This window comes from Sus scrofa, chromosome 13 (assembly GCF_054392235.1).
Source record: "Sus scrofa isolate SSC_HxYL_T2T_F1_AM1 chromosome 13, Sscrofa_HxYL_maternal_Yorkshire_Landrace_v2.0, whole genome shotgun sequence".
Classification (NCBI taxonomy): domain Eukaryota; kingdom Metazoa; phylum Chordata; class Mammalia; order Artiodactyla; family Suidae; genus Sus; species Sus scrofa.
In genome coordinates this window covers 24,661,999-24,678,535 of record NC_139395.1, presented here as the reverse complement: position 1 = coordinate 24,678,535, position 16,537 = coordinate 24,661,999, and the positions used below count along the sequence as shown (strand labels likewise).

The 16,537-nt window shown below is 39.6% G+C and overlaps 1 pseudogene; it reads left to right on the top strand.

Moving 5' to 3' along the window:
* The first annotated feature begins 5,551 nt into the window (after positions 1–5,551).
* On the top strand, positions 5,552–6,414 carry LOC100521334 (complement component 1 Q subcomponent-binding protein, mitochondrial pseudogene; annotated as a pseudogene).
* Positions 6,415–16,537: the final 10,123 nt, after the last annotated feature.

The following is a 16,537-nucleotide window of genomic DNA, read 5'->3' as shown; positions in this document are numbered from 1 at the left end:
TCCATTCTTTTTCAGATTCTTTTCCTGTATAGGTTATTATTTTTTCCTTTTTATGGCCATACCTGTGGTGTATGGAAGTTCCCAGGCCAGGGGTTGAAGTGGAGCTGCAGCTGAGGCCTACACCACAGCCACAGCAACACCAGACCCGAGTCACATCTGTGACCTGCGCCACAGCTTGCAGCAATACTGGATCCTTAATCCACTGAGTGAGGCCAGGGATCAAACCTGCATCTTCAAGGACACTATGTTGGGAATCCTGCTTCATCCTCATGGATGCTAGTCAGATTCATTTTCACTGAGCCACAATGGGAACTCCCCACAAGAGTTACTTCAGATACACCTTTATCTCCTTTACTGACATGTAAACTCTTAGAGGGCAAGGATTATGGCCTTCATATCTTTCATCTCCATGGTGCCAGTGCCTTGAATAGCACCCTGTACAGAGATGCCAGTAAGCCTATATTAAGTGCATATCAACTAGTATGGTACCTGGTTCCAAAACCAATAATCCACCAACCAACCAATCAGACAAACAAACCTAAGCAAAACAATCAACGAGAAACTTAACACTTTTCATTGCTCCCTCTGAGCAGATTTCTTAGGCAACTGAACTGACATAAAAGAACACTTGGCATTTTAAATTTAAAACAAAGAAAATTTTTTATAACTCTTTAGCTACTACAGTTTGAAGATGTTGGTTTTCCTCTCCCAGAGCAGAGCTTTTGAGATCCATGAGGTGGAATCTGTCGTTGCGTGTAAAGGATGACACGTCGCAGAGTGAGTTTTCGTGGAAGGACATCTCTTCAAGCTGTGATGTCCCGGGTGCTTCTTCCCTGTTCTTTTTGTTGGGCTTTGTATGTAAAAATTGTTCCAGCAGTTTGCTCCCCACTGAGCTAGAATCAATTTAAAGCAGATTTTACATATTTATTTAAAAGTGGGTTGTAATGTATTTTAGAGTCAGTATTGATTTCACTTGTCTTTGTGATGACATCTCTGACTGGTGCTTTTGTTATGTTGCAATTGCACAGCAAAGTAATAGGTTCTGAGATGCTGTCAGCGCCTACTCTTTTTATGTTGCAATTGCTTGATAATAATTCGATTGTATCTCTGTCTGATGTTTTAATACTCCTGTCTTCCAGATTGCTCTTACTGGAGAGGTGTTTACCCCAGTGGTTTGCTACCCCTTAATAAAAATAAACAAAGCAGAAGAGCGTGTGGTTGCACATACTTCTTTGTGTGACACTTGTCTGGGCTGACATTGTGGCTCAAGTTAAGCTTTGCAGATGCCATGTATTCCAGTTATCTATTGCTGCACAACAAACCATCCCCAAATTTAGCAGCATAAAACATCAGTCTTTTTTAAAGACAATGCTGTTACTTTATTACTTTTTTAAATTTAATTTTACTGGAGTATAGTTGATTTACAATGTTGTATTAGTTTCAGGTGTGCAGCAAAGTAAATCAGTCTTTTCTCATATAGGATTTTACAAACTATTGTGTAGATTTTCCTGTGCTGTACAGTAGATTCTCATTAATCATCTATTTTATACAGTAGTGTGTACATGTTATTCCTACTTGATCAATTCTTCCTTCCCTCCAATGGTTTCACCTATGGTAACAGTGAGATTTGTTTTGAGATTTGTGAGTTTGTTTCTCTTTTATAAATAAGTTTTTTTCTATCATTTTTATTAGATTCCATGTATAAGTGATGTCCTATGATATTTGTCTTTCTCTGTCTGACTTATTTCACTCATGAAAATCTCTAGATTCATCCATGTTGCTATAAATGGCATTATTTCATTCTTTTTTATGGCTGAGTAATATTCCATTGTATATATGTACTACATCTTCTTTATCTATTCCTCTGTCGATGGACATTTAGGTTGCTTCCATGTCTTATGACAGCCATTTTATTATGCTCATGGATTTTTATGGGGGTTTTAGGAATTTACATAGGGAAGAGCAAAGATTGCTAGTCTCTATTCCATGAAGTCTGTGAGGCCTCTGCTAGGAAGACTCAACCAACTGGGGGTGACATTAATAGCTGGGTGCTGAAATTACCTGGAGGCTTCTTCAATCACATGTCTGGATCATGGGCTAAGATGACCTGAAAACTGGGCTCTGCTGGGTCTGTCTCCTGGAGTGTGTACCATATGGCCTCTTCATGTGGCTTGGCCTTCCTCACAGTGTGGCGGCCTAGAGTAGTCGGACTTTTTACATTCTGGGGCTCCCCAAATAAGTGTTTAGTGAACAAGATGGAAGACTTAGCTTCAGAAGTCCTCAAGTGTCACTTTGTCTGCACGGTCTTGGATCCAAGTGAGCCACTAACACTAGCCCAGATTCAATGGGAGGGAAATTAGATGCTATCTACTAATGGGAGGAATATTAAAGATTTTGTTGCCATCTTTAAAATCTTTACAATGAATGTTTTATCTAATTTTCAGATCTGGTTTCCATCATTTTGAATTAAAAAAAAAAGAGTTATTGGTTAAGAAGCAGTTCATTAGCACCTGTTAAAACATGGTGAGCAAGGTAAAGAATAAAAGCTTCTTTTCTTACAAAGAAGTTTGCATTTTTATCAGAAAGGTAAAATGCAAATATATAAAAATCTGAAGAGTATATTTACAAAGTAAAATTTCAAGGAGTGCAAATCAATATGCCCTAGAACTTTGTAGTAATAGCAGTGGAACTTTTATAATATGCAGATATTTTGGATCTCTTCCAAGTGAATGTATCTAAGATAATTACCTACAGTAGCAAATGTCACCTAAGCAACCCTTACAAATCTCAGGAGCCTGTGAAAGGAAGAATCAGAAGAACATAGAGAGAGTTGGAAGGAAATTTAGAGATTATTTATTCTAACTCTATTTATTTATTTATCTCTGCCCATGGCGAGTGGAAGTTCCTGGGCCAGAGACTGAACCTGAACCACAGCAGTGACCCAAACCACAGCAGTGACAACACTATATCCTTAACTGCTAGGCCACCAGAGAACTCCTACTCTAATTTTGTAATGTGTAGATGCATAACTGAAGGCCTCAAATGTACAGTCACAGGCAGTTCAGGGAGGGGGGGGGATAAATACCAGCTTATTTAGCTGAGTCATCTTAAGCATGTGAAGCATAACTTCTGTGAGTTTTAGTTAAGTCTGCTTTTATCAGTTAGCTTAGGCTGTTATGCTTTAGTTACAAATCACCCGCCATTTCATTGATTGAAGTTGATTTCTTGCTTATGCTACGTGTCCATGCTGGGTCAGGTGTGGCCTGGGTGATGACCTTCAGTCTGGGGCCAGGATGACAGAGCAGCCCCTATTTGAGACATTGTTGCTTGGCATGGGGACAGAGAGATCCTGGTGAAGTAAATACTGGCTCTTAAAGCTTCCACTTGGAAGTCACAGGATTAGCCTAACATCAAAGGAACATAAAGTATGATTTCCCCCTGGGGAAGGGCTTGCCTGCAGGGAGGGGCAGTAAGTATTTTGAAGAAGAATGCAGTTCATCACAGCAATTCAGGTCAAAGCACTTGGTGAATAGCAGAACTCCAATGAGTGCAAGTTGCTCTTGATCTGCCCAAAGCCAATCAGCCAATCAATGATGGAAATGAGGGTGCAACTAGGATTGCTCAAAACCCAGCCCAGTGTTCTCTTCTCTGGAATGATCCACTGACAGCTTTCCTTCCACTTTACTGCTCAGCATTCATTTTAGAATTGTCAATCAACATAGTCCCTGTGCCAGATAGAAGGACTATTTTCCTAAGGGTGAAGTTGCTTCTTTTTTTCAGCAAACGGTTTTAGTTTTTCAAAACGGTCATTACAGCTTTTGTTTTGATGGATAATTTTACACTACATGCTAGATAGCTATGCCAAATTGTCTTAAATCAGTCATTTCAACCTTATGTGTTTTATTTGTGAAGAGGAAATTCCATTGCAAACATTTTTTTTTTTTCTGACAGAGTTTATCCTTAAAAATATGTAAATTCCATTACTAGCTATATAACTCTCCCATAATTTCCTTATTCATCTCAAAATAATGCTTAGAGGAGGCAAGATAGATGATATAAGCTTTTCAGTGTTTTATGGAAGAGTTATATGCAGAGGTTTTTTTCTTTTTTTTTTGTTTTTTGTTTTTGGGTTTTTTTTTTTTTTTTTTTTTTTGGCTGTGCAAGTTCCCAGGCCAGGAATCGAACCCATGCCAAAGTAGCCACCACAGTCACTGTAGTGACAATGCTGGATACTTAAACTTCTGAGCCACCAGGTAACTCTGACACAGAGCTCTTGTTGTTACACTCAACATGTATAGGCATCCAAGCTCAGAGAAGAGAGGTGTGGCCAAGATGAAGGAGACTTATCCCCTATAAGCACCAAAATTATGACTATTAACAGAGAAACTATTGATGAGAAAAACCAGAAGACTGGTGGGAAAGATCTTCCACAACTCCACAAAGATATAATGAAGGAACCAAACCAGACAGGTAAGAGAGGCAGAGACAAAGTATAGTCAAAACCCATACCTCTAGGTCGGTGACACATGAATGGGAGGATAATGCTGTTACAGACATTCTTCTCCAGAAGTGAGGGGTCCGAGTTCCATGTTGGGATCCCCAGCCTGAGGGTCTTGCACTGGGAAGACAAGCTCCCAGAACATATAGCTTTGATGGCCAGTGGAGCTTGCATACAGGAGAGCTAGAGGGCTGTATAAAACAGAGACTCCATTCTCAAAGGACTCACATAAAAATTGCATGTCCTGGTGCAGAGACAGTAATTTGAAAGAATCCCTGGGTCATACTTACTGATCTTAGAGAGGCAGGAGGTAACTGGGATTTCCCCTGGGGACATAGATGCTGGTGGCAGACATTCTTAGGAGCTCATCCTACCCTAAGGACACTGGTATAGCAAGTGCCATTCTGGAGTCCTCTGCCTAGCCTATTACTGCCGGGGGCTTACCCACCAACCTGCAGGCCCAGGATCTAGCCCCATCCCACTAGCCCAGGTCCCCAGTTTCCTGCAGCCAGCTGCCCTGGAACTCAGCCCTACCTAAAAATGGACTAGCAGCTTCCACAAGAGGAAGGCCTGACAGAAAACTGGGCTGAGGATCAGCCCAATCTGCCAGTGTGTCCACAGTAGTTGGCTACCCCACAACAAAATGGTCTACAGAGGACACATGGGGCCACACCTAAAACATATATTTCCGGCGGCCAGAGAGGTGTGTGCTTTTGAGCCCATTAGTTGTCTCCTAGATAAGCCTGCTTCTCCAAGATCAGAAAATGTAACTGAAATACCTAATAAATAGAGACAAAACAGATAATTAGAATGAGGTGACTGAGGAATACGTTCCAAGTAAAGGAACAAGCTAAAACCTCAGAAGAAGAGCTAAGTGAAGTAGAGTTAAGCAATTTACCCCAAAAAGAGTTCAAGGTAATGTTCATAAAGATGCTCTATGAATTTGAGAGAAGAATGGATGAACACTGTGAGAATTTTAGCAAACATAAACAAGAACCAAACAGAGCTGAAAGATATAATACTTGAATAAGGTCGTCCTTCCTGGCCTGAGTTGTCTTTCGCATCCACACGTGTCCTCCGCAGCCCAAATGCTGCAACTGCAGCGCTGCCTGCCCCGTGCCCTGAGCACCGGTATCGCCGGCCTCTGGATCGCCATGCCCTCCCAGCCGCTTCCCAGCTGCTGCAGCCTCCGCCCCGTCCGTGCGCCTGGCCCTTTGTGCACGGGGTCAGTGCAGCCGCCCAGCTTCCTGCGGCCTCGGGGGCCCTGCGCCTGTGGCTGTTGCTGTGGCTGTGGCTGCGGCTGCAGGCGGGCTGCACACCGAAGGGGACAAAGCTTTTGTTGAATTCCTTGGTGATGAGATTAAGGAAGAGAAGAAGATATAGAGCCTGAGTCTCTCCCCAAGATGTCTGGAGGTTGGGAACTGGAAGTGAATGGGACAGAAGCCAAATTAGTGAGGAAAGTTGCTGGAGAAAAGCAACTTCAACATTAACAATAGCGTCCCACCCCTCTATGGGGAGGAGGAGGAGCCCTCGGAAGTTCAGAAAGTTGAAGAACAGGAGCCTGAACTGACGTCCACTCCCAGCTTCATGGTTGAAGTGATAAAGGATGGTAGCAAGAAGGCCCTTGTGCTGGACAGTCACTATCCAGAAGATGAGATTGGACAAGAAGACAAGGTGCAGAGTGACATTTTCTCTATCAAGGAAGTGAGCTTTCAATCCACAGATGATTCTGACTGGAAGGACACAATTACACACTCAGCACAGACTTGCTGTACTGGGGCTTCTATGACCACCTAATGGATTTCCTTGTGGACAACACTTTTGCTGACGAGTTGGTGGAGCTCAGCACAGCCCTGGAGCATCAGGAGTACATTACTTTTCTCAAGGACCGCAGAGCTTTCATCAAAAGCCAGTAGGCAGACAAGGCGCTAGACACCTTGACTTTGTGGCAGGCTTTGGCTGGTGAACAAAAACCTACTCTGAAGCCAGACCCACGTGCTTTGAAATGGTATTCATCCCACTATCATGGAAAATAAATTCAATTTTAACTTATTTCTGTTGCCTCATATTTGCCATTTATTTATTCTCTACAAATGTAGATTTTTGTATTAACATGATGATGGACAATAAAATCTCCAAGGTAGTTTCTATAAAATAAATAAATAAATGAATAAAAAATACATCATAAGGAATCAGTAATGGATTAGATGATACAGAAGTATGGATCAGCAAACTGGAAAACTGCATTTTTGTTTTGTTTGGGTAATACAACTTCAGAAGTTCTCCTCCAGAAGTGAGAGGTCTGAGTCCCACATTAGGTTCCCCAGCCTAGGGGTCCAGCACTGGGAAATCACTGAAGCAGAACAGAAAGAACAAGAAATGGATAAATTCCTAGAAATGTAAAATCTCCCAAGACTGAATAGGGAAGAAATAGAAAATATGGATAGAAATATGATTATCAGTAATGAAAATGGATCAGTAAGCAAAAAACTCCTGACAAACAGACAGATTCACAGGTGAATTCCATTAAACATCTAGAGAAGAGTTAACACCAATCCTTGTGAAAGTCTTACAAAAATGTTGAAGAAGAAGAAATGCTTCTGAACTCATTTCATGAGGCCAGCATGATCCTGATATCCAAACCAAAGATATCACACACAAAAAAGAAAGAAAATTACAGGTCAATAACTCTGATGAACCTAAATGTAAAAATCCTCAACAAGATGGCAAGCAAACTGAATTTAACAATACATTGAAAGGATTACACAATGTTATCAAGTGAGTTTTCTCCCAGGGATGCAAGGATGATTCAGTATTCACCAGTCAATCAATGTGTTACTCCACATTACCAAAACAAAAGACAAAAGTCCCATGATCATCTCAATAGATGCAGAAATAGTTTTAACAAAATTGAATATCCATTCTTGATTAAAAAAATCTCTCAACAAAACAGGTGTAAAGGGAATATATCTCGACATTATAAAGGCTGCTTATGACAAACCCACAGCTAACATACTCAAAAGTGAAAATTTAAAAGCATTGCCTCTTGCCATTTGCAGCAACATGGATGAAACTAGAAACTCTCATACTAAGTGAAGTGAGTCAGAAAAAGAATGACAAATACCGTATGTTATCACCCATATCTGGAATTTAATATGTAGAACAAATGAATCTATCTACAGAAAAGAAAAAAACTCATGGACATGGAGAACAGACTTGTGGTTGCCAAGGGGGAGGGGGAGGGAGTGAGATAGACTGGGAGTTTTGGGTTAGTAGATGCAAACTATTGCATTTGGAGTGGATAAGAAATGAGGTCCTGCTGTATAGTACAGGAAACTATATCCAATCCCTTGTTAAGAAACATGATGGAGGATAATGTGAGAATAATAATGTATATATATCTACAACTGGGTCACTGCTGTACAGCAGGAACATTGTAAATCAACTATAATAAAATTTTTTAAAAAGTGAAAATAAAAAAATAAATAAAAGCATTGCCTCTAGGATCAAGAACAAGACAAGGATGTCCATTCTGGCCACTCGTCTTCGATATAGTATTGGAAGTCCTAGTACAGCAATCGGACAAGAAAAATAAATAAATGGAATCCATATTGGAAGGGAAGAAGTAAAACTGTCACTATTTGCAGGTGACATGATACTAATATAGAAAACCTGAGAGACTCTGTCAAAGATCTATTGGAACTAATAAATGAATTCAGTAACTTGCAGGATATGAGATTAATATACAGAAATCTGTTAATTTCTGTATGTTAACAATGACCTACCAGATGAAGAAGTTAAGAAAAAAATCCCATTTACAATTGTATCAAAAAGAATAAAATTCCAAGGAATAAATCTAGTCAAGGAGTTAAGCATCTTGTACTTAGAAAGCTATGCCCACTGATGAAAGAAATTGAAGAGGACACAAACAAAAAGAGAGGTATTTTTGTGCTCATTGATTGGAAGAAATAATATTGTTAAAATGACCATACTCCTTAAGGCAATCTACAGAGTCAATGCAATCCTTATCAAAATATCAATGGCATTTTTACAGAACTAGAACAAATAATTCTAAAATTTGTATGGAAATACAAAAGGCCTCGAATAGCCAAAATAATCTTGAAAAAGAAGAACAAAGCTGGAGGCATCATGTTCCCTGATTTCAAACTATACTGCAAAGCTACAGTAATCAAAACAGTATGGTACAGGCACAAAAATAGAGACATAGGTCAATACAACGGAATAGAGAGCACAGAAATAAACCCACATTTATATGGTCAATTAATATATGACAAAGGAAGCAAGAATATGTATTTGTCAGAATGGATATCATTAAAAAGACAGAAAATAAGGGTTGGTGAGGACATGGAGATAAGGTAACACTTGTGCACTCTTAGAGGAATTGTAAATTGGTGCAGCCACTATGGAGGTCCCTCAAAATTAAAAAAATAGAAATACCATATAATTTATCAATTTCACTTCTGGGTATTACTGAAGGAAAATAAAAACATTATATGAATAGTTATATACACCGTATATTCATTGCAGGATATTACAATAGCCAAGATATAGAAGCAACCTACATATTTGTCAATGGATGAATGGATAAAGAAGATATGGTATATATAAACAATGAAATATTATCCAGCCATAGAAAAGAAGGAAATCTTGCCATTTGGACAATATGGTTGGACAAAGAGGGTATTAAGCTAAGTGAAATAAATAAAAGACAAATACCATATGATTTCACTTAAATGTGGAATATAAAAAACATAACAAACGAACAAATGTAGCAACACAAACAGACTTGTATTTATAGAGAATACACAGGTCACTGTAGGAGGGCACAGCAATGAGTGAAATAGAAGAGGGAGATTAAGAACAACCCAATTCCAGTTATAAAATAAATGAATCACAGATAGGAAATATACATCATGGGGAATCTAGTCAATAATATTGTAATAAATTTGTGTAGTGACAGATGGTAACTGGACTTACTGTGGTCATCCCTTGGAATGTTTAGAAATATCAAATCACTATGTTTTGTACCTCGTACTAACCTAGAGTGGTGAGTAAATATTTCAAGTTAAAAAAAATAAAGAAAGAAAGGTAATTGAGAAAACAGAGCATTCACAATTTACTTAATATCATGACCTGGCTTTAGACTAAGGGTAAAATTCAACTCTGTGAGTTTTGATGCTAAATATATTTTCATATCTGTGTTGGCCTAAAGAATTATGATACTTCTCTCTCTCAAAAAAAAAAAAAAAATCCTCTAGGAAAGTCACTTACTGTGAGAGACTGATTGGCAGAATCAATCCGATTTTTTTTTTTTTTTTGCCAGACTGAAAGAATTGTGATGTTTTGATCCTCAGAGCTTTTTGGGGCGGAGGTGGTGTGTGGGGGGGGGTTGGAATTTTCTTGTAGTGTCACCAGCTGCTTCTAGATGTAATGCACATTCACAGGTGGACTTTTGAAGCCAGCCTCCCTTCCCCTCTTGCTTTGTAGATTGGAGGGGTAGAATTGACCTGCCTTTTCAGAGGGAAGTAAATTGAGTTTTGTCTTTTAGCTATAGATTGTTCAATAAGTTGCAATATATTTGTTATGCCACTGGCCCTGTGGTGACCTTCAAGTTGGAATTTTTGTATAGTTTACAAAGCAAACAGAAATCCATTGAACCTTAGTCATGGCCAAAAGCCAAACTGAGAAAAACCTTTGAAATCTACGTTTAAAACCCATTGCAACATCTATTTCATATAGGTCAGTGAATTATAAATGTGAGGGGTATTAACTGCAATAGCCCAGCTTTCCCCAACCCCATCCCTGACACATTCAGAAGACAAGTTCGTGGTAAAATGCCATTATTTTCACAAGGCATAAAGCCTGGAGCAGAGTAACAGGCTATTTCTTGGTTAAAAAGTAATCACAGAGTCCATATGGACTCATTCCATCATTAGCTTCCATCCTTAGTTCAGACTTCAAAATCCTTTCTCAAATGGTCATGCATTTAATATTTGGGAATAATATTTGAAGTGAGAGCCTAAAACTTTTGAAGTAGGGAAATCTATTGCAGTAGAAAGTTGATCTACAATAACATTTTTAGAAGTTGTGAGCTGGCTAATTAATAATGCCCTGCTGTAGCCCTCACCCACGTCTGCATTCACCCAGAAAAGTCATCTGCAGGGGCCTCAGAAACCACTACTCTAACCATTTTCCTATATCCTTGCAGGAAAAAAATGACCAAAATTTGCCACAGTTCTGTGAAATGATCCAGAGTATATATGTATTTAAAGATTCTGAGAAAAATATAAAGAAATGTTTGAATATTACAGGAAACAACCATCTGATTGCAAAGTAGTGGGAACTTTTATAATATCTCTGGTATGTGTGAGAATTGATTTTAGAATTTTTTTTTTTTTTTTGCTTTTTAGGGCTGTACCTGAGGCATATGGAGGTTCCCAGGCTAGCGGTAGAATCAGAGCTATAGCTGTCAGCCTACATGACAGCTACAGTAATGCAGGATCCGAGCTGTGTCTACAACCTACACCACAGCTCGTGGCAATGCCTGATCCTTAACTCACTGAGAGAGGCCAGGGATCGAACCTGCAACCTTATGGTTACTAGTCAGGTTCATTTCTACTGTGCCACAAAGGGGACTCCTTGATTTTAGATTTGATCTCAGATCTCTAGAGTGATTTAGCTTCTGTTTTATATTCTGTAGGAGGAAAGATACAAAAAACAATAACAACTTCAATTCTTCCTTTTGTGCTTGTGAATGTGTGTTCTCCTGGCTTGGAAACCATTTGCCTTTCTGTTTCTTATATTCTTCATTTAGCTTATACTTAGCTTTTATATCTAAGCCTAAGCTTATACTCAAATGATGGGGAATTAAGAGAAAACCTCAAATTCTGCACTTCTGGATTTATTTTACATAGCACCCATCAAGAGAGTGCTTGACTTCTAGCTGTATGTAAAATTATAAACACTATACATAATATATGCACTTATTAAAGACATTTATTAAACACTGGGCATTTTGAATGCCCAAAGTAAGACCTCAGGAGCCTCCTCAAATTCTGAATCCATTGGATGGCCTACGATCTGTTTTTCAAACATGCTACTTCTCCAGATGCACCATGGCATATAGGAGTGGGATTTTTCTGCCAAGGAAATGGGACAAAATCCTGAGAAGCAGAATTTAAAGTAAAGGAAAAAGAAAAGAGATGGGATAGTGTGAGCAGGTAGTTTTGCTGTGTAACAAACAAACACAACATTGCGGTGACACGGTGATTGGCCAGGGCTATCCTGCTGAGCTCAGATGGGCTGGTCAGGGCTTGGTCCCAGACTGCAGGCCCCATTCAGGTCTGACCCAGGTGACTCATAATCTTCTGGAGCCAGTGGGCTGCCCAGGGCTGGTTTTCACAGTAATGGCAGATGTTCAAAGACACAGCTCAGCTGTACCAAACCCATGCTTACATCATGTTTGTTAACATTGGCCAAAGCAAGTTTCACGACCCTGTTCCAAGCCAAGGTGGGTGAGTGTATCGTTCTCACATAAGTGGAGAGAAAGGAGTGAATATTTGCTGAAAATGATCTAATCTACCACAAATGATCTACATGAAATCTTGAATGTATTGCTTTTTTATTGTGTGGTAAGAGGCTGTGTTGACACCTTAGTTGTTCAGATGAGGCCAGAGAGATAGAGAGGAATGTGTAGGTCATGTTAATGTAAATAATAATACTGAAATTTAATAATAATAACGGAGTTCTCTGGTGGTTCAACAGGTTAAGCATTCGGCATTGTCACTTCTGTGGCTCTGGTTCATTCCCTGGCCCAGGAACTTCTGCATGCCAAAGGAACAGCCAAATAAAAAAAAAAAAAAAAAAAAACAAAACTTTGAAAAAACCTTAAAAAATAACAATGATACAAAAATTTATAAAGGTAGGATGCTGTCAGTCATGCTATAACAATAAGAAGTGACAGTAGAAGCAGCATATATACTTACTATGCCTTAGATCTTGTTCAAGGCATTATATAAAAATTAATACATTTTCATCCTCATAGCAACCCAATGAAGTCAATGTTATTATCATCTCAATTTTTAAATAAGGAACATGGGGCACATAGAAATGAGATGGCTTGCCCAGCGTCGTGAACCACAGTAAGTGGTGAGCAGAGATTTAAATCCAGGTTGTCTGGTTGTTAACCTTCTCCCTCCTTCAGTTATTTATGAGCTGTGGGCAGACATAATCTAATTTACATTTTGAAAGGTTGTTCTAGATTTTTTTTACTAGAAAGAATGGAGGAAAGTGTGGAAGTGATGCTATCTGTTAGTTTCTCAAAAGCACAATTCTAGACTGCTCCTCTGACTGTTACCCATGCATGACATAGCAGAAAAGGAGAAGCATTTAGAAATTCAAAGAGCAAATTCAACATTGTTTCAAGACCTACGTGTATGATTGTTTTCCTAGTAATTCATTTTTATTGAAAGTTATAAATGCATTGGTTCATAATGGATTGAACAAGACAACAACAGCAAAAAGAAAAACTCTCTTCTTCACAGATGGCTTGAGAAACCCTGGGAAGAAGATGACTGCCATAATCCAGGCTTGTGTTTAGTGATTGTGTCTTCAATCAGGTTGGTGCTTGGAGAAATAAAGAGAAGTAGATGGTAAAAATTTTAAGGTGTGGGGGGGTGCTTAATTCTAATTATCATCATTTCACAGAGATTAAAAGGAAGAAAGGAAGATTAAAAAGGTCAAGTTTAAGGAGTTCCGTTATGGTGCAGTGGAAACGAATCCGACTAGGAACCATGAGGTAGCAGGTTCAATCCCTGGCCTTGATCAGTGGGTTGGGGATCCGGCATTGCCGTGAGCTGTGGTGTAGGTTGCGGACGTGGCTTGGATCCCGCGTTGCTGTGGCTGTGGTGTAGGCCAGCAGCTGTAGCTCTGATTCGACCCCTAGCCTGGGAACCTCTACATGCCGCTAGTGCAATACTAAAAAGCAAATAAAATAAAATAAAAATAAAGGTCAAGTTTAAAAGAAACATTCGAAGACACTCCTTTCCCCCCATTTTCAGTCCGCATGCTATTTGCAGCAGCTGTTTTAAGGAAAAATCATGAAGGAATACAATTTATTTATTTATTTATTTATTTATTTATTTATTTATTTAGTCTTTTGGCCATTTCTTGAGCCGCTCCCTCGGCATATGGAGGTTCCCAGGCTAGGGGTGGAATCGGAGCTGTAGCCGCCGGCCTACACCACAGCCACAGCAACCCGGGATCCAAGCTGCATCTGCAACCCACACCACAGCTCACCGCAACGCCGGATCCTTAACCCAGTGAGCAAGGCCAGGGATTGAACCTGCAACCTCATGGTTCCTAGTCGGATTCGTTAACCACTGAGCCATGACGGGAACTCCAGGAATACGATTTTATTTGAAATTCAGGAAATAGGAATTCGGAGGAAAGTTTTGGCGATTTTCAGGGCAGGTGCAGTGTTTGTTTACTGTTTGAAGGCAATCACCTCAATTTGCCTGGGGCTTTCCCAGTCTGAGCACTGCAAATTTCACATCTGAAAAGTCCCTTCAAGTCCCAGGCAAACCAAGATGGTTGGGCCACCTCTATTTTATACTATAAATTTTATTTTATATTATACTACCTGTAGTCGTGCTTGTACATATCTTTTCCCACTTTGCCACGAGCCCATCTGGTGAGGCTGTACGTTTCTGGAATGACAGCAAGTGGGATTATGATGTGGATGATCAGACAAACAGAGAACTTGAGTAAGGTATTATAGAAAGAGATTTCAAAAGTGAAAAAGAAATGAGAAACTGGAATAAAATGAGATGCTACTTATTTAGAGAGCTCCTGGGTATTTTTCTGCAACCTGGAAATTTTCACAAATTCTCCTTTTATTTATTTATTTATTTTTTTGTGTCTTTTGTCTTTTTAGGGCCGCATATGCAGCATATGGAGGTTCCCAGGCTAGGGGTCTAATCGGAGCTGTAGCTTCCGATCTACACCACAGCCACAGCAACGCCAGATCCGAGCCGTGTCTGTGACCTACACCACAGCTCATGGCCATGCCGGATCCTTAACCCACTGAGCGAGGCCAGGAATCGAACCCGAAACCTCATGGTTCCTAGTCGGATTTGTTTCTGCTGTGCCACGATGGGAACTCCACAAATTCTCTTTTTAAAATTAACACTTTATTGGAGTTGGAGTTCTCTGATGGCCTGGAGGTTAAGGATTAGGTGTTGTCACTGCTGTGGTGTGGGTTCTATCTCTGGCCTGGGATTTTCTGCATGCTGCAGGTGCCACCAAAAAAAATTTTTTTTTGGAGTATGATTGACTTACAATGTTGTATTAGTTTCAAGTGTACACCAAAATGAATCAGTTATACATATACATATATCTATTCTTTTTTAGATTATTTTCCCATATAGGTTATTACAGAATATTGAGTAGAGTTCCCTGTACTATACAGTGGATCCTTGTTACTTAACTATTTTATATATATAGTAGTGTGTATATGTTAATCCCAAACTCCTAATTTATCCTTCACTCCCATGTTTTCCCCTTGGTAACCATAAATTTCATTTTGAAATTTTTCAAAAATTCTTGACTCTGCTGATTTTATTTTTCCAAAGGGTAGAGAAAACAACAAAAGAAACAGCTATATCCTGGTTAATAGGAAGAGGTAGTTGGGAGCAAGGGAGTGGCCCAAAATTGATAGAGGATATGACAATTTCATCTTTAGATTGCATGTAAGTGAAGGGACAGAACATGATGGCAGGGACCTACAATCTCCCCTCCATGCAACAACGTGGATGTCAACTTTTTTTTTTTTTTTGCTTTTTAGGGCTGTACCTGCGGCATGTGGAAGTTCCCAGGCTAGGGGTTGGGTTGGACCCCTACACCACAGCCACGGCAATGCAGGATCCTCAACCTACTGAGAGAAGGCAGGAATCGAACCTGCATCCTCATGGATACTAGTGGGATTCGTTTCCAGTGTACCACAATGGGAACTCCCAATTTCAACTTTTTAGAGAATCAATCATGATGAGTCCACAATCAGAAGAGGCAAAGGAAATGTAATTAAGAGAAACTGATGCCTTGGACAGATGATGAGTAGTAAGAGGGGACTTAGGTATTTAAAAGGAAGTTGTCGTATGTTCAAGTACTTTACTCCAGGATACTGAAGAATTTTCACATGGGGTGGTTTAAACTTGATGGGTAGTGTTGGAAGACTCTGAGAGAGCTAGGACACAGTCAAATCATACCATTTTCCAAAAAGGGAAGATAGAGGTCTAAAAAGCTGAAGTCAGAGATTTTTTTTCTTCTTTATAAGGCCACACCTGTGGCATAGGTCCATGGCTAGGGGTTGAATTGGAGCTGCAGCTGCCAGCCTACACCACAGCCACAGCAACACCAGTTCTAAGCAGGTCTGAGAACTATGCTGTAGCTCATGGCAACACCAGATCCTTAATCCACTGAGCAAGCCCAGGGATAGAACCCGAATCCTCATGGATAATATGTCGAGTTCTTAACCTGCTAAGCCACAACTCCTGTATCCTAAAATTTTACTGAACTCACTTAGTACTTCTAATAGTTTTTTTGGTGGAGCCTTTAAGGTTTTCTATATGTTGTATCATGTCATCTGCAAACAGTGACAATTTTACTTCCCTTCCATTTATTTCTTTTTCTTGTCTCAGTGTTTGTGCTAGGACTTTCAAAACTAAACGGAATAAAAGTGGCTAGAGGGCGCATACTTACCTTGTTCTTGATCTTAGAGAAAAGGCTTTCAGCTTTTCAGCATTGAGTATGATGTTAGTTGTGGGTTTGTGATAACTGGCCTTTATTATATTGAGATATGTTACCTCTATTCCCACTTTATTAAGAGTTTTTTATAATGAATGGATGTTGAGTTTTGTCAAATGCTTTTTCTGCATTTGTTGTGATGATAATGGGATTTTTATCCTTTGTGTTGTTAACATGATGCCTCTCATTGATTGATTGGTGGACATTAAACAATCC